The sequence below is a fragment of the Heliconius melpomene genome, chromosome 10 (genome assembly GCF_056956725.1).
Source record: "Heliconius melpomene rosina isolate 202511_hmr_F chromosome 10, ASM5695672v1, whole genome shotgun sequence".
In the NCBI taxonomy this organism is placed as follows: Eukaryota; Metazoa; Arthropoda; class Insecta; order Lepidoptera; family Nymphalidae; genus Heliconius; species Heliconius melpomene.
This window is the reverse complement of record NC_140398.1, coordinates 1,898,281-1,918,601: the sequence shown is the minus strand read 5'-3', so window position 1 is coordinate 1,918,601 and position 20,321 is coordinate 1,898,281. Positions and strand designations below refer to the sequence as shown.

At 32.1% G+C, this 20,321-nt stretch overlaps 1 protein-coding gene and 1 non-coding gene across 2 annotated transcripts in view; both read left to right on the top strand.

Moving 5' to 3' along the window:
• The window catches only part of SP2353 (EGF like, fibronectin type III and laminin G domains protein pikachurin), a 120,700-nt gene that overhangs the window by 10,558 nt on the left and 89,821 nt on the right, over positions 1 to 20,321 (top strand). The gene's annotated exons all lie outside the window — the stretch shown is intronic.
• Positions 895 to 999, top strand: LOC146535121 (U6 spliceosomal RNA). The gene has a single exon (XR_014878397.1). It is a non-coding gene; the product is annotated as a U6 spliceosomal RNA (small nuclear RNA).

Genomic DNA, 20,321 nt, shown 5'->3' with positions numbered 1-20,321 from the left:
TCCAGCAGTTTAGGCTTTGCGTTGTCTGTCTGTTACTTTGTAACGAAAGAGTTTTGTATATATAGATTTTGGGAAGAAGACGCATACTTATTTATAAATAACTTCGCTTTCCGCTTATAAAAGTAATAAGAAACCCACTACGAAAGCAGAAACGTGCTACGATCGATTCACGAAGTTGAAAACGGTATTAGCCAGCTTAATAAAATTCCCACTAAAAAGTATTTCAATCGATGACAACGAATTAAGTAGTTTATAGAGTAGTTTAAATCAGACTGTCAGCCAGAAGTACCTACTTTGTAACAACTTGCATCTCTTTTGACTTATTTTACAACTTGGCTGTAAAATAGTCTCACTTATATGTTTTTATGTATACTTTCTCATATTTATAACCTTATATACTATAATCCTTATATACTATAATCCTTATATACTATAATCCTTTTTTTTTCGAACATGTGGATAATGCTGTTAGCCCTATTGGCTTTTACAGCGACACCGGTTGGGTAGGGAAGAGGGTACTCTGTCCCTGAAGAAATGCAAGCACTAAGTGGCTGCCTGTGAGGAAGTCGACGACTGTAAGGGCGCCCCCTGCGGGACTCGAACCTCGGCTTGCGGCCGTCGAGCGGACTGGGATTTCACCTATGCTAAGCAAACCAGCCGCGAAATGAAGTCGCGACTGGAGACAAATTAGACTACTCTAAGGGAGCTAACGGTCCCTAACCGCTGGGCCCGACCGCGCCGAGACGCGACCGAGCCGTTGAATAAGCTGGACTTCGTCGTCGATTCCGTCGACGACGGTGTTTGTGTCGTGTGTGAGTAGTGTGTTTCCTACCTACATACGGGGCATTCGCTATAGTAATGGCGTCATCGGAGTCTAAAAGGACGCTGCGCGGCGTACTCGCTTCGGCAGTACATATACTAAAATTGGAACGATACAGAGAAGATTAGCATGGCCCCTGCGCAAGGATGACTATAATCCTTGATATACTATACATCCATGAAATTTACAATTTAATCATACTTTTACTAGTACAAAAATAAAACAAAAATATATAACAACATCAAAAAGAGTATCGCCACACCAAATTTTCATTCAAATCACGTACATAATTAGATAACTAAGTTGTATAACAAGACAGACAACTCAGACGGTCTTGAAGATTATCTAAAACATAACTACGCCTGAAGCCAGATTTCTAAAATATAACTTTAATTTAAACTTCTAGTGCACAAGATTTTTTTTAAAATGTTCTAGTTCAAATATTTTTGTAGTGTTTAAGCTTAACTTATAACGTTTTTTTGGTTAAGTTGTTATGTTATTACTCTTGTGAAATGATTCGAGGTTTTCTTCATAATAATAAATAGAAGAAGCACAGATGCATGACATATAGAGAGCCTACCTAGTGTTTCTCTCTGTATGTCCTCCTTCTGCGATACTGATTAAAACAAAAAAAAACAGAAAGTGGCATATGTTCATTCATATTTTGACTACTGGGATATAGTTGATCGAAGAGTAAGACTTGATAATTTTTAGTGAGGGGAAATATTTACGTATATAAAATTCGTAGTCCCTTGATTGTAAGTTCGATTCCTATTCCAGGGAATAAAAAATAAATATTCTCCTTTCCTGTCTCTGACATCGAGGAGTGCGCGGCGTTGAGTTCCCTCTCTCAAAACGCAGTGTCTTAAGACTTCAGTGGAAAGCAGAAAATGTCTTAATAAAGGACGGAGTATCTTAACACTAGGTTTCCAGATTTCATCTGCCTATTCTGGCGTGTGTGAGACACATCATGAAGCTATAAAGTAAGAACGGACCCCTCTTTCCTAAGCCGAAGTTTAGTACCAACACCCAAAACTTAGTATCTTATACAAATATTCTTATATAAACTAAGATATACATATATTTTTTTAAAAGAGGACTTTATATTATATCTTTACTAAAAATATACTTTTAAAAATATATTTTAGTCTTTTATAAAATGTTCATTTATTCAACAGTTGCAAATGACTACAATGGCGTGCTGGAGGGCACGTCCTTTTGTAGGTTGCGTGGTTGGAATCCATTTCTTGTAATGTTCTGTTTAATATAACTGTGATCTTGCATGCCTGTTTTACAGCAGAAAAAATAAGATATTCTTTTATTACAAATCGAGTTTTTTAATATAGGTAGTTTAATTATTTTTCATGTCTGGTAGACGAACGTGTGGAGCTGAGTTGTGAGGAGAGCGTTGAGTTATGTCACTCAATACGCAGTTTCTATGTCACGTTGTATTAGGGAAAAAAGCTGAAAAGAAAATAAAAAAATATAATTATAGTAACTTGTGACTATTACTGTCCCCGATACACTTTCACTTTGAGTCTATCGTGTCGCAGAGAATAAGTTTTTCACTGCACTCGCGATAGTTACGGGTTTGATTTCCATGGGGTGTCATATTTAATTTGAATTATTTTTACTTTCTAGATTGGACAACACAAAATTGATAGTAAAACTAATAAACATGAAAAAATAGCAATTTGTTTATCATAAGCAACAAATAGATTACCGAATACTTTTTCTAGAACTAAAAAAAGCTATAACTTAAAAAAGTATTTATTATGCACAAGAATTTTTCGATTTAATAAAATAGCAAAATATATAATAAATAACTATATAATGTTTGTATTAGTAGTTCAATTGATCCTAGGGGACGTGTACACAAGATGGATGGAGGAGGGAATTCAAATTGACTTGTGGGGGTTAACGTCTGGTGATGATTGATGCCTTTGTTAACATTAAAAGCTTGAGGTTTCATTTCAACGGCCAGTCTTGGTTTTCTTGGTATATCATCTTTTATAATAATATAGGGGGAAGGTAAAAATAAAATTGTTTTTAATTTTTTATTTTTGAAATAAAAAGTGAAAAAAGCAATAATGGGCATAAGCATGTAACTGTAAACGCGACGGTTGTGCATTCAATTCCCGCTGGGGGGAATGAAATATTGAACATACATTTTCATTTCCTTGCTGTCGTTACCAAGCAAAGTGTGGCGTTGAGTTCCGCCACCCAACACGCCTTAGGAATTCCTGGGAAAATGAAGAGTCAAACAGAAGTGTCTTAATGGGAACGGAGTGACATAAAACTAGGTTCCCACGTTCCCTCTGTCTACCCTGCTATGTGGTGGTTACAGCGTAAAGCTAAAATAAACCTGTCTCAAGATATTTTTGCAAGATAAATGTCGATATTTTCATACAATCAATAAAGTAAATAAGTTTTGTATGCTCCTCAGTATACCATATTTGGGTCAATTTAGTCTTCAGTAGCCGATTTAGTATGAAATATTTTTGTTGGAAGTTATTTTTATGAATTATTTAAATAATTATAATGTGTTCGTTACATTTTTACTATTTATCTACATACATCATATAAAACCAAAGTTACAATATTTTTTGTGCATTAGCTTTCTAACAGGAAGAAAGGGTTAGAGCAAAGTTACATAGGGAGGGAGGGTGTTTCACTGTAAAAAGCAATGGTTATGGGTTCAATCCCGCGTGTGGAAATGTATTATTATTATTTCTATGCTCTGGTTCACAATTGCGATGTTGAATTTAGACGACAAGAGAACGACAAGTAACATTAATTAATAGAAATTAGGTTCACATATTTTATTTTCCAGGTAAAATAAGACTGAAAAAGGTTTTCGAGGAGACGTCTGAAAACTTTGCGCAAATAATTCTCTTCCGAGAAAAGAATCCGCCTTCTTAAATATTTAGTAATAACTTTGTAAATAAGACCCTCGAGCTTTATATAGTTACGAAACTCTAAATTAATATAAAAAGGCTTCTGTATCTTAAAATATTTATATTAAATATCACTAGTTTTGTATTAGTTAGTATATTTGATTTAGGATAATTCCAAAAGTATTTTCGTACACGACATATCTCAGATATTATTATACATACAAGCCATAGGCTCGTCATATAAGAAACTGAATTAAGTTGTGCATTGAGTTATGTATTGCTATGTGTGCAGTATGCAGTGTGTGTGATATTTAGTGTGAAAAAATTTCTTCCCTAATCCTTGATCCCTTATTCGCATATTCTGCATAATGGGAAGTGGGCAAGGGAACCTAACACAAATACTCCCAAATGGAAGTACCAGTTTAAGACCCCGTGTGCTAAATGAACACAAAAATAAATTTAATTAAATTCAAATTCAAAATATTCTTTATTCAAATAAACTTTATAAGCACTTTTGAATCGTCGAATGTACATGTCAACAAAAAGCTATCACCGGTTCGGAAGGCAGTTCTGCTGAGAAGAGCCGGCAAGAAACTCAACAATTGCTCTTTTTAAAGTCAATGGTGTATTTTACTATTACATTAGCTGGCAGCTATCCTGCCTGACATTCAATAGACATTAATTCCATACATCTTTATCCTCTAAATATTCTTGAACAGTGTAATAAGCTTTACTTGTTAGAATTTTTTTTACAGATATTTTAAATTCTGGTAGTGGCAAATTAAGAATACACTGCGGAATTTTATTATATACACATATACTCAGACCCATAAAGGATTTATTAACTTTCTGGAGGCGAAAACTTGGTGTAACAAGCTTATCTTTATTTCTCGTTTCTATCGTATGACTGTCGCTATTTTTTCTATGACAATGTATATTTTGTCGGACAAAGAGAATATTATAGTATAGAAATTGGGAAGCAACTGTAATAATACCTGCATCTTTGAAAACATCTCGCAGAGAATCTCGAGCTCTTAGATTATAAATATATCTTACGGCTCTTTTTTGGAGAATAAATTATATACATTAAATACATTAATTAGTATAAAACATTGAAATCAAACCCACACCGCTTATAAAGTCGAGTATTTGCCAACTGCGCAACGATGACTTTATGATAACATAGAAAACTTATATAATACTTGATACACAGTGGAAGGGTTGAGTCTTTGCAGTCAATACCGCGTGCACAAATCTTGGCTTAAAAGATCCCTTCGCTGACATTTCTTTATTCCCCTATAAAGCGATGTTTCATCAAGACTTTCAAATAAAATATCCCTTTTCCTTGAAGATATGAAAAAAACTCCCTCGTCATGCAAGTTTTCCACTGAATTAGGTTTATAGCTACAAATAGCGCAGTCTATAATTATATTTTTTTAATATGAAATAAGCATAACGTAGAAGCATTTTTTTTAAACTACATGCATGTACAAAATGTTACACAATTGAAAGAAAACGTATACAGGGACGTTTCGTTAACGTAAGAATGCGGACGCGGAAAAAAAACGCACTGTGTCACATAATATACACTTTATTATGCTACTTAACTAATCTCATCTCTGTTATCTTTGCATGAAGAAAAAAATAAAAGAGATAGTATTAACCCATGTAATATATTTTTTTAACTTTTTCATGAAATAAAAAAAAAAAAATCACATTATATTGCAATAGTAAATGGATACTTTTTGTGAAGACGTAATCATCAAGATAATTCTTTACCGTCTTGTATCGCTATACGCTATTATAATACTGGATGGGTAGCATTAAAAGTGTTTCTATCAAAATTTCTTCTCACTGCTCTAGGGTGGTATTTGAATAACCAATAAATCCGAGTCGGGTTTATAATACTACAAAATTCAATTTGATTAAAAAAAATCAAAATTTTTATTAAATTACTGTTAGCAAAGTAGTAGGTACTTTGTTTGTTATAAAAGAAAAGCTTATACTTTTTAAGAGAGAAGAAAAGCTTATACTTTTATATGTGAGTTGCTGCAGCAGATATTGTAATAACTTGGTAATATTTTTTATACAAACCGCGAAGTTCAGTTCCGCCACTTGACAATCAGTCAAAAAAATTCTCGCAACTCCTCGATGCAACAAATTCTGGTGCAAAGCAAAGATCGGAGTCTTTTACATTTTCTGTCTACCTTGCTAGGCGTGAAGGGAAAATTCCCTACCATGTGACCCTATCATAGTCTGGTTTATTTTACCTTTAAATTTAATATTTTGAATCCTGTCAACCTTGTTAAACAAATAATGAAAAGTTAAAATTAGTGAGATAAGTTTCTTTTAGACTCTAAAGATTTACCAATACTAGTTAAAATAAAAAAAAAGATAACAAGCGTGGGTCCTTTTAAATCCAAAGACGTATTATTGAATAATGGGTAGAGACAAAATAAATAGATGGAGAACATTGTAATCTGCATGCAGCAAGTTTAATTTTCTCTATAATATTTCATGTTGCAACGTTTTAAGTAGGACTTTTATGTTTAAAGTGAATGATGTTTACTGTTAGTATAGCACAGTACAACCTTATATGATCTTAATCCCGTAGATTTGCTATTTTTTTTTCACTATGGAACAATTGAAATGTATATAAGATGGTAGAAGATTCGAATTCAAACTCGTTTAGGGAAAATATATGTATTTTTTTTATTTAGAGATTTTTTTTACATTTAGCCTGTAAAGAGTGTATTAGAGTATTAGTATCACTTAATTTTGTACATCACATAAATTTATAATAAATTAAACTTAGACACTGTTTCTATGTGTTTTTTTAAAATATATATATATTTCTACAAAACAAATACTACATAGATTAACATATACATGGATATTTTATTGTATCGTAGAACCAAAGCGAAGGTTAGACAAATTGGCGGCCTAAGTTTCAAATGGCCTCATTATTCCACTTCTTGTGTTCGAAGTTGGGTACCTTTATAGCGTAAGTTAGTCTCGTGTAAACAATAGCTCAACTAAAATGTTTTATCTAGTGCTGCTATTTGTTTGTTAAATGTTTTAGCGTTCTTGGATAAAGGACTGAGGCAGAGCATGAGCTCTATCATTTCATCTCTTGTTAGATTTTGTCCATGGTTTAGTCCCCGTGGTGAGTATCCCCGATATATATCCCAGATGGGCTGAGGTAGAGACAGTCGCAAGTCTGTTCCCTGCGTGACCACTGGCCTTGATGCAATCTATACTAATTACTGATGCTTAGTCTTTTCTAAAAATTAAATTTTGCTTGTGTGGACATCTTAAAAAGACAGCTCATTAATCAAATAGAAAACTTAAGCAATATGTATATACCTAACAAAGATTCAAAATACCTGCTATTTATACTAATAGCAGGTATTTTGAATTTTAGGAGGCGGGTAGGCGGAGAGGACTTAGTGTTAAGACACTCCGTTACTTACACACTTTCCGTATAATAGGCGGTGGAACTCAATATCGTCGGGCAACTAGCTAAGCAACTTAAATATTTTTTTGATATTCGAATACAAATAGAAGTAAGAAATGGAAATAACGTGACGTAAATCTGATATAAGAACGTAAATTAGATTATTTTATATGTCAGCATTTCTTTTGAATTAACATTGTTAGGAAAAATTTGACCTAATAAAGACATATTTGGTGGAACAACGGACGAAAGTAATATAGAATGTTTTTGAAGTCCAAGTAATAATATAAATATAGATGATTTTTTTAGAGCAATTTATGTACCATTAATATATTTCTTTATAAGATATTTATATATTAATATGAAATCTATGCTTGAACGTTCCTAAATATGATAGTAAAATATTTTAATACAAATATTAAAAATTTTGGTGAGAAAAAAAAGTTACATGTCTTCTTATTTTGAGGGTAGGCGTTGAATTGAATAAGTAGACGTTGCCTACATTTTGTAGATTGTTGTCAGCTTCACGCTTTTATATAAAATCTTTTATAGCAAGATAAAAAGTATAATAAAGTGTCTAGACACTCAGTGTTCTGTTTTCCGCCCGATTCGAGACATTGCGTGTTGAGTGGCGGAAGACAACGCCGCGCATGGTCTAATTATATAATATTACCTACAAATATAACTCTCTCATTATAATTAAACCTACCATATCGCATTTCCACTATACAAACATAAATAAGTAGTACAAACAAAACACAAACTCTTGTAGCAGACGATGTTTGCTTATGAAATATGAATTGTATAAAGTATAACAATGAGTATTCCCGCGAGGTAATCTTTTCATTCCCGCCGTCGGATTAATTCTAAGATTCAAGGAGCTACGTTATTTTTTTAAACTGTTGTGTATACGTTTTCTAAAGAAAATATTCGTGTTGCTAGAATGTTGAGATTTGAGAGGGATTTTTTTTGGTTGTGGTAAAAATTATATTATGTTAGGTTATGATGGTTTCGTGGTCAGCCTTAGCCTTTGCACAATATTTGTGTCCTCATTTTTATTATCCATATCTTTCCTGCCTCTTGCGATATAAGTTATTAATATCAAGACATCATCGTTCATCACTCTTCGCCTGAATTAGATGCATTACGTTCAGTGACTAAACTTAACGCAGTGCTTTGTCTTGCTAAAGCTGTAACATGAAAATAATTATTATTTACCTTGAATGTTGATATTTAGTTATTTTATAACCTTCAAAGTGAATAACTATTAGAATAATATATAAAATATTGAGTACCTATCGATTTCTATATATAAAGAAGATTTCTAAAGCTTAAAGCTATCTTGCCTTTTATTGCTTAAGAAAAATCTAGGTATTTCTAAGAGTACGTCTGAAGTATGTTTGCAATAAAAATCGTATAAGTCTTGTACTATACTGCACTTGCTGCGATTGGGACAGTACAAGCTGTTTTTTTTTTAGTTTTTGATACTAATGATACTAAAATATTATCTTCACATACGGTAGACAGACACAACTTAATTTAAACACTTTTGGAACTTCGAGTTTTGCCTATTTTAGAGAACGGGAATGTGAACGTAGTGGCTTAAGTGTTAAGGTTCCCAGATTTTATCAGCTTACCTTAAAGAAAAATAATATTAAAATTATTTTATAAATTTATCCTACGCTATTCAGTGGAATCCGGCATTACTTTGCTATTTGAACGAATATTAACGCAGGAGGTATCCTCCTCTTATAACCTGTTATGAGATTCCGTCGCGGATTTTCAGTTTGGATAATTTCTAGGCAATTTCTTTTCCAGGTAATTCCTTTAGGCTCCTAAATTGTTGATAAAATTATTCCGGTAAAATTACTAAAATTAAATTTCTTTTATAAAATACTTTCCGCCAAGTCCACGAGATCTAAGCCGAGCTTTGTATTTGTGTGAGTGTTCATATCTATATAGTGTAGGTGTTATGTCGGACAGCAAGCGCGGCACATTCTGTTCTTAGCCTAAGCTGGTTTATACTGCTTTTTGACAAACTCCACTATCACCAATACCTCTTATACTGATAGCAGCGCCACAAACTTAATTCTTAATGTTATGTTTTTGTGTTAGAACGCTCGTTTGCCTTGTCCTTTTTTATAAAAAAAGATAGTGTGCATCATCACTATAATTTTATTTGTGCATTTTGCTTAAGTCAATAAAAATGAGTAAAGAAAATAAAATACAACTATACAAAGAACCTTAAAACAAAATCTAAGTTAGCTGTACTTCGCCGTTTTTTAGCATCCTTGCTAAGGATTCGTGAAGGACAGGCGACCCATTTTTGAACTTATCGCCTGAAGCTAGAAGAAGAATGTTTCTTTTTCATATCTTTATGCACAATGTTATAGACATTAATTTGTCTGTTTGCTATAAAAGTTTAAGTAGATTATTTACGTTGTTGTGACAATAAATGTAGATTTTTTCTAATGCCTGACGCAGGATAGGTAGAGGAAAGTAGTGTTAAGACACTTTGACCTCCGCTTTCCGTTTTCGATTCATCACGTGTACGAACGGGGAAATGAAAATAATTCATCCCTCCGAGTGGGAATTGAACCCATGTAACGACAGCCTTAATATGTATTTTATTATCTTAAAAGTCCAAATGTAATATTCAACCTACAAATTCTATTATTCGAATCAGAAATCACAAAACTTTTCTCAGCTAAAAGCTGTTGTAAAGTAAATGGTTTTCTTGAAGATAGTGTACCCTGGGAATGACTCGCCCACGGCTGTTTTTACAATCAAAATGAGTAAGTGTATTCTCTTAAAAAAAAAGGAAACTTGAAATAATTTCCTTGAGTATCTGTAGCACATTGTTTTTTTTTCAATATTTTTATAAACTGTCGGTAGCCTTAATTTTTTAATATGCTTTTTCTTCTCTTTTTCGATTCCCTTTGTAGGGTATATGTACTCGTATGTACATTTTAGTTGAATTCAACACACAGCATAACATGCTGGCTTTTGATGTTTAGAAAGAACATAATATTTTATAAACTCATTTTATATTCAGTTACTTTATTTGTTACTTTATTTGAAGCTTTCAATTCCTTATAGTAGTACAAAGAGATGAAAGACTAGATAAGTGTATATTTTTAAAGTATACGTAACACTGAAAATATAACCTATTGACATATTATGTTTGTAATGTTAATGAATTGTATTTTCAAGGGGAATATCTAATAACAAAATGTTGTCTTCGAAGTATGTGTAGAGATGTTTTTTTTATTTTGCTTTGTCTCAAAACGTTTCATATATTTGTACTAGAATCAGTTCCTAGAGGTTAAATAGTTTAGTTAATTTCTGATTACAATATCTCATTTCAATCCCTGCTGTCTTATATTTGTTATATTCTTTCTTTGTTTTTTTAGCTTCACACTTATACCGCACATAGCAGAGTAGGCAGAGGGAACCTAGGAACCTAGTGTTAACATTAACCTAGTTAACCTAGTGTTACATTATCACATTTCCGATCCCCATTTTCCGCCCAATTCTGGAGCGAAGAAATGAAAATATTAAATATTTTATTTTTTCGAGTAAGAATCGAACCTAAAACCCAGCCCCGACAGTTCTTTGCTAATTCTCTCATTATTGACCTCACACACATGAATTTGTTTAATTTTGTTTCATCGGTGAAAAATGTGTTTACATCCCCAAAGGGATCTCCCGGATCTCAATACTCATCCAAAGAGCGTCTTGAATATTCTAAGACGTTTCAAGTATTTCCGCGTATGTCACGTTCGTTCCTAATTCTCTATGAACAATCCTAAGTACTTCAGCTCTCGTAAGATACTCGAGTCGCGTCGAATCCTGGATGAAGCGTTATAGAAGCTTTCAAATAAAAGCCATTTAGGACATTATAGCTTGTATATACAATACATATATGACTTTAAATATATATGAGCTACTTAAATTATAGTAAAATAATAAAAAACTGTTTGAATTGTTTATGATTATTTATTTGTTAAATATATTGAATGTGTTATTTATAACTTGACATTTTACTAGGATCTCATTTCATTCTGATATTCCAAATGAACACTATATCAAAGATTTTTCGTAGCTTCTGCCAAAATCCTAGTCTAGAAATTATAGGCACCTACCTAATCGACAGTATGAAACAGGCGTACTTTAATATATCAGAAAAGAGGAAGAAATTGTTTGACTTTTTTTATTTATATTACAAGGAAATTCAGGAGAATAAATCGAATTTTACTGTATTCATCTTGGAAAAGTATCCGCGTTTCTCCTTTAAAAACTACTTATATTGAATATTATTAATGGTAAAAATATAAATTGAATTGAAGTTATTTTCTGGAACCATTATTAAAACAAAATTACACAATACTTAACGTAGGTATATTTCATGACCGGAAATATCTATTTAAGTAAGCATTCACTTAATTGGAGGAACAATGAAAATGCTATAAATGCAATGGGAAATGCTAAAACAACGCCCCAATAAACCACTGATAGCTTGACTCATACTGTAAAACCACTAAAACGAACTGAAGGGAACAGTTTATGTTTCTAACAGTTTTACAAACAAACATTTTTTCACTTTTTTCCTTTTTTTCCCTTAATTGAGCAAAATTGGTTCTGATCAAAGTTTGGGAGAGTTTTAAGCGTTGTAGAGTTAGTTAGTTGTTCAATCGATAGAGCAAATAGAATGGTGATTCAGAAGAGTTTAGTTTCGTTTTTGTCCTCTTTTTGTCATTATCACGCGTTTTTTTAGGTATTATTATTTTTAATTCTTCGTTTATATCTGATTATTTGTTATTTTTATTTTAGTACTTATTAAGCCTATTATTATGGTGTCTAAACATATGCTTTACTTACCTTTCCCATAAAGTTATTCAGTATTCTTTCTGACTATTCTATAAAACAGAAAACCAAATGATATATGTAATAGCATTTCTTATAAATAAAAGTGACTAGAGTCAACATTTTATTCCACATTTATTCTCCGCAAGAGAGAAAAAAATCACCAGCTCTTTGATGGAGCAACGCAATATTTCAGTAGTCAATATTGAGATATTGACTACTGAAATATTGCGTTATATATAACAGGCATCGCACGTGCACAAACAGAGGCTCCAATTTGGCGTATTCCCAAACCGCGGACTGTACTCGTATTTGTGCGAGGTTAATACAGTACGTCAAGATATTCTAATATATGTACATGTATATAGACTACGCAATAGCCGTATATAGACTTAGTCGAAATATATGTGATATGTGGTAAAGCAATTAGATTTTCATTTGATATATGCGATTTTAACTTTGCTATAACATTATTTATAATAATAATATTATAATATTATTTATAATACCCGCATAATATTATTTTTTTATTATTTTCAAGCTACCTCGTTCGCGAAACATCGCTCTCTGTTGAAAATGTTGTTATTTTTTATAGTACCTACTTTGTACTTCCTCATATATAATATTGATTTCACTTTGCTATGTAAATTATAAATAGCATTCAAATATTCTTTTTTATATAATTGAATGATTAAATATTTAAAGAGACAGATCTCGAGTTGATCAAGTTTCCGTGACTACGAACTACTGCAAAGATTTCGAAACGTCGGGTCTCCAAAAATGTATAATATTATTCCGATAAAAGAGTTTCATTTAAAGTATGTAATAATCGCAAATATCTAAAATAATCTAATTATTTATATTTTTTTAGACAAAATATGTTCGTAGTAAATACAAGCTAAGCTTACTAGCTAGGGATAATTAAATACAATTATTCACCAAATCATTGACACTGCAAATTGGGACATTCTATTCAAATTAGAACTATATTTTGATAATAACGTTTTGTTTATAAAACAATCTAGGTTAGATCGACAATTTTGCGTAAAATAAAATTGACTAACAATATTTTTATGTTTAAAGAAACCAATTAGAACGGAACATGTGTCCGAATGGCTAAATATTTGTATGTAATTGGAACGAACATGTCCTATAAATGAAAAAATAAAACAAATTTCTATTGTTTTTAGAATTTTCATTATTTCCAATATGAAACAGAAAACTACACAATATATTTTCAATCAAATATCGACTTTTATGTCCCACTATCAATAGTTGAGTACTATGTTTTGATTTCAGAGGAAAAGCTTCGATACGCTAGTTTCTATCTTATCTATTTTGATTTGAATGGAGCTACATGGAAATATACATTTCTTTTTAAAATATGTAAATATTCCACGTTGTTTTAATATTTGCAAAATACTTTGTTGCATTGAAATAGCAAGAATACGATTGTGTATAGTGGGTGGGTAAAAGCCTTCAGTTTATTTTTCTACATCAGGATAGGCAGAGAGAATATTTATTATGTTAAGACACTCCGTTTCTCTCGAACCAAGTAGGAATCGTATCCGTTTACCATCAGTCACTTTACAACTGCGCCACGATGGCCTTGATATTTTTATTAAAAATATTAATTTAATTATTTAGTTAAAATATTTTTCCGTTATCTAACTTAATAATCTATACTAATATAATAAAGCGGAAGAGTTTGTTTGTTTGTTTGTTTGTTTGAACGCTAAGATCTCTGGATCTACTGGATCGATTTACTTTGTTTTTGTTTTGTATGAAAGCTGCATTCTTCAGAAGTGCTATAGGCTATATAACATTACATTATACATATATACTAATATATTAAAATACTTTCTAATTTGACATGCAATTTATTCTGCCATGTTAATAACAACCGTCGTCGCTACGCGACCGCGTTGGTTACCGCGTCATTTTGATATGCATCCTTTTGAAAATAAATATAATAGTCACTTTTAGCATTTCATCTAGATTGAAATTATATTTCTATAGAAATTATATTCTTATATTTCAAGCAGGCGTAGCCGCGTCCGGGTCCGCTAGTCCTTTATAAAAAATACACATTATTTTTTTTACTATAATTTCGAGTAGGTTCAGGTAAGATTTTTTTTATAAATAATATTTATTCTATTTACATTCTTATTATCTATACTCTATACTAATATAATAAAGCGGAAGAGTTTGTTTGTTTGTTTGTTTGTTTGTTTGTTTGTTTGTTTGAACGCTAAGATCTCTGGATCTACTGGTCCGATTTACTATGTTTTTGTTTTGTATGAAAGCTGCATTCTTCAGAAGTGCTATAGGCTATATAACATTACATTACACATATATACTAATATATTTTAAAGTACATTCTAATTTGACATGCAATTTATTCTGCCATGTTAATAACAACCGTCGTTGCTACGCGACCGCTACCGCGACGTTTTGATATTCATCCTTATGAAAATAAATATAATAGTCACTTTTAGCATTTTATCTAGATTGAAATTATAGTTTGCTGTATAACATACTAATAAATAATTAAGGAGATGTCACTGATTCCAAATGACCTAGCCACCTAGCGGGCGGCACAGCATGACCGACGCGAACGGGCAGATGACGTTGACGGTTTTATAAATTTTCATACATTTTCGAACTTTATTTGTTGTTTATAATTAATTTAAAATACACTTTGATTCTCTTCTTATTTTATTTGATATTGCCCGCTAAAATTATCCTACTTAATAGAGAGAAATGTTTAGTTATTTCGTAGAGTCGATATCTATGTACGCACGCACGGAAAACTTTAGGTACTCTTTCTAATATTAAGAATACCTATCCTTTAGTTACTTTTAATCCTTTTGTTAGTTCATTTCAATAACTCAGATAATTTTTTCTAATAATGTGTATCTACTTATTATTCTTTTTGATTATTTGAGCTTATATTTTCTTACTAATTCTATTGAGAATTGAAAATAATTTCATGAATATATTTAATAAATATTCTTATAGTTGAAGCAGGCGTAGTCCCGCCGTCCCCGTCCGCGTCACCCGCGTCCGGGTCCACTAGTAAAATATATGTCTCTCTGTCTAAAGATATTTTGCCAGCTTTGGTTTAAATCATATCTCCGTTAGATTCAACTGGAAAAATAGTGTAGGAAAACACGATCAAATATATTTTAGGTCGATTTTTCATGAGTTTTTTTTACTTTTACGCTGCATCCCGAATACAGCAAAGAGTATTTAAACCTGAAACCATTGCTTATAACTAAATATGTCAACACTGCATCAAGATGGTCCTTTAGATTTAATTAGGCTTTATATATAACGTAGAAATAACCCAAGATTTTCCTTTTCCTTTTTGTTTTAAAAATTTGTAAATCGCGTGTCGCAAAGAACCTTGACCGGACGGTTACGATCGCATGATTTTATAAAATGTTGTAATAAGTAGGTGTTATGTATAGCTATATAGATTAAATCGTACAACGTAAGTAAATAATTTTTAATTTAACTTACTTACAAAGCTATTATATTAAGCGGAACCACACCTGACTGTATTAATTATGGGTTCGATTCCCATCCAGAGAAATTAATCCTTTTTAGTTATTTGGTAAAGTCTTAACCGTCCGTAAACCTTTGGAGCGCCTTAACACTAGGTTCCCTCTACATATCCTGCTGTGAGCGGGATACAGGCTAAAGCTGATTTAATTTTTTAATATATATAAATTATTAACGCTGCGTCGCACGAAAATACTGCAAGTTATTGAATTTTATTCAATTTCCACCTCTGACGTTTTTCACTGCACTCCTGATGTATGAGACCTGCTCGGGTCATAACATTAATTAAATTCTTATCGATTTTCTGTTACACAGAAATTCAAGATTTACAAATTATTTTCGTAATATCACAGCTATATTATTATGTTAGAGATAGAGAGTGATTTTTCTCACTGGTATTTTTATTAGGTTTTAAATAAATTTTTCGTTTAAATCGTTTTAAATAATTTCTTCACCTGACTAGGATGTACTACGTAAGTATTGTAGTCGTTTACATAAAATAATGGCTTAAATTACATAAAATAGCGATTTAATACGAATAATGTAATAACCGTGTTACGGCCACTATTATTCGTTAAATATTTATAGCCAATTCAAACTACTACACTAAGTGCTACGATGTAAATACCTACAGACTTACATATGTCCATATATTATATTGTAACACAGTCGTAGCTACTCATTCACATTCATACAGTGTCTTTATTCGACGTCTGGAAACTTTCAAGTTACGGAGATAGTGCCTCGTACATACAGACGTGCATACAGTAATAACTACCATTGTTTCATAAGAGGCAGGGAAATGACGGGTGTTCAATTTCACTCAAACATAATGTTGGAAAATAGATTTTAAAGTATTAAAAATAAGGCTCAAAATGGTAAAAATGCGTGACAAGTATTGTGAGGTGATTGAAAAGGGTGCATAAGGGTTTGAAAACTTGAGGAAAACTCGAAGGTATGCGGTAGGGTTGTTAGCTATTGATTTTTGATCGGTTTTTTCTGTTAGCTTTTAAAAGATTACTTAACTTAACTTAGCTTCACGCTGTATCACTGGCGGGGTAGCCAGAGAGAACGCCAAACGTTACGGTCTCTACCAACCTCTTTCACCTCGTCCACTGTTATCAACCTCTTCATATATGCCCTCCGGGATCCACCAGTATCTTTTATATTGTGTTTACGAAGGTTATTTAGAGATAGAAAGGATAACATTAATTGATAGATTTTTTTCCTGTTTTGAAATAAATCGTTGACTATCAAAATAAACCGTCCAGTTTAATAGGGGAATTGTAAAAATATTATTTAACAATACGTGTTATTCAAACACTATGGAAACAAAAGAATTTAGAAACATATCATAATTTGTATGGTGCGGGACTCAATCTCACACCTCTCGGGAAATGTCTTGGACTACTAATATAGTTTTAATAATAATTTGATGTACCTAAACATATTCGTAAATTACTCATTATAAAACAAATTAAATATAAGAAGTAAGGTGGTTTACAATATATTACTGCTTGTGACATCCCTAGTATAGCTACATATGTCTGTTATATAGGGGATTTAAATAATAAAATGGCTATTGCCTCCAGCTTAGTTTGTGTTATTGTCACTAAAAGTAGTATCAAAGCGTATAGTCGGTATGAAGTAAACATCTTCTTATTTAATCTTATTTTTTATCATTTTAATTTAACGCAAACTTAAAATTATATAGGATTTTTTGCGGCGCTATGAGACAATTTCGAACTAGTAAATACATCATTTTTATTTAATTCTGCTTAAGAAAATAGAGAAAACAATTTAACGGGTACGTTACTTATAAAAGACAAATCGACAAATTTAAGTTTACGGGCGTATACAATCATTTTGTATGAAATGAATTACTAATATAATTTTGTGATGATTTTCTTTACATTTTCTTTACATTATAATTTTTCTGTGCTCCAAGCGACCGTATACTGGATATTTGAAATTTATTTCAGCTTAATACCTCCATTCAATCTTGACTTGAGAGACATACAGATAGACGGACGACAACGTGATCCTATAAGAGTTCCGATTTTTTACCTCCGAACCCTAAGAAAAATAATGTTAAATTTTAATCATAACGCTTTAAAAACTACACGTTAACATAATTAAAAGTTAAAAAATAAACATCATAATTATTCTATTTCAGGTTAAACTTAAAAAACTTGTAAAAATGAGGAGCGAAACAGCGCGTTTGAGTAAATCTCACCTAATTGCCAGTACTCGGTGAAATGCTAAAACACAGGCTTCATTTGAGTCCAGCATTTATTAGCGCTTAATTCAAAGGGGAAAAATATTTCGCGACTGAAAATCCGGAAACACTCTCGAGTGTTAACATGATAATGTACCTAACTTTTTTAACAAAATTTACTGTGTAATTGAAAAAATATGTAAGAATAGCGGAATATAGAGTTGCTTTACTGCTTATTACCATTTCTTTTCTATTTATTATACCAATTAGATAATTTTATAGGATTATAAATATGGATTGGATGCATATATCAGAGTAAACATTACAGAGTAAATCCTCTATTAACCTTATTTTGTTTAAAAAAATATTAAACAAATCACTTTTGATTGACATGACGTGTAATATGAATAAATCAAAACGTGAACCAAATAACGTGTATTCTAGCTCGGAGCGTAGCGCTCTTATCCGTTGGTAGGATAAATTTTTAGTGCGTTGACAGGTTTCATCAATGAACGTCCATCCTGTAAATAAATGTTTTTTTTTGGTTCATATAGAAATACAATATGATTTTCAACGGTTTGGTGACTATGCAATAAAGTGAATTTGATCCGCTTGTATAATTTTAACATCAACTTGGCAGTACACATAGGTAGCATAATATACGTAAGACCTGTAAAGTGGAACTCTTCAGAGGTAACTAATGAATCATTTCTCTTCTCTTAAATGGACAAGTGCCTGAGGCCTGGAAGCTTGTCAACGTGCAACCAGTGCCTAAAAATGCCGACACGCCGACCCTGCCGACTACAAGTTATAGAATATGTTCTGAGTAGTAAACTCTTAGTCTAGAAAGAAATGAGCTTCTCCGTGGACGTCCGTTTCTCTGGACACCTTAAAGGATGCATAGTTTGGCATGATAGCCTTATTAGGAAGTTGTCAACATATGGCTTGCCCGAGGGCTGATGTGCCTGGTTAAAAATTTCAAATTTCTTGAAGGGTCGGTCGGGATGGTTGCTCCTCGGATATAATGGAATAAATGCCGGTGTTCGTCAAGGGTCAGTGCTCTCTGCAACTCTATTCCTGCTCTATATAAACGATTTACTCAATCCTAGAAACTTTGGGTACGTAAACGACATGCACTGTTGTAGAGAGCTACATAGCCAAAACAACTGCAATGTAAAATGTTAATCAAAACAAATGTTAATCAAAAACGAGAACCTCATTAATACTCAGCTGCATAGCTAAGGCTGGTAATTGAACCCACAGCCTGTCTCATTTACAGTCACTTGAAATTTAATATTTATATGAAAATTATATACATAAGTATTGTAATGTATGTAATTTTGTTATTCACTCTCATGTCACGCGACCAATTAAGTTATCTGATGGTCGTTGACAGCTTCCATCAATGAATGTCCGTCCAATATCTAGGACACTGACGTGGCGTGACATATTAAATTGCTTCGAACGCATTAACGGAATTAATGATATTTTTATCTATAAGATTGTTAACTGTTAATTGAGCAAATGAAGAGCACTTCATTTATTTGTATCAATGAAGATTGTTATTATTAGGGCGTAGCGCAGCGACACTCGGGGAAATGAATTATTTTCATTTTCTTTCTGATAAAAAGGCAAAACGTGGCGTTGGGTTCCGCCACTCAATACGCAGTGTCTCGATAATTTGGCGGAAAGTATATCCACTATCGACAGAGTGTCTGTCGAATGCCTCGGCCTACCCGGTTATATCCAGCCAATAACTGAAGTTATACTTTAGCTATATTTAGCGATGAGTTCAATTTCTATCGTTCGTATAAGGTACGACATTACAGTCTACGAAGTCTAAAATTCTGAATATTTTATTTTTGTGTTTGATTTATTCAAAGTAAAGAGAAAGTTAACACTAACACAACAATGAATGTGATCAAATACAACAGAATGATTCATCACTAACGACTCATCAGAGGAGAGTGAGAAATTGATATATTTCTTATGTTGAATTTTTAAAATTGATTTCTTCTAATAAAGATATTTTTAAAAGATTTTTTTTGACTCTATTTTTCTAATCACTCACACAAATGCGAAGCTCAGCCTCGCGAACTGTTATCTTATTAAGGCAGCTTATTAGTCTAATTAGTCGATAAATTCGATACAAGGGCAGCTTACGAAGTTAAGTACGTCTAACATACATTTAAAGGCTTCTCGTTATCTATGCTAATGAGATTTTGGGGGTCGTGAGTTCGAATTTGCACGAAATAAATATTTATGTTACTTTTGGAATGCCTCACTTTGGTGAAATCCTATTTTGATCCTATTACCTTAATTATTTAAACATGTCTTTCTACCTATCTATCTAATATTTGTATGTTATAGTTATATAAGTAATATACTAGCTTTTACTAGCGGTTTCGCCCACGTGTTAATATAAGAATGAATATTTCTTAATATAATGTTGTTCTAATATAAACATATTATATCTACTGTAGTGTATATAACATA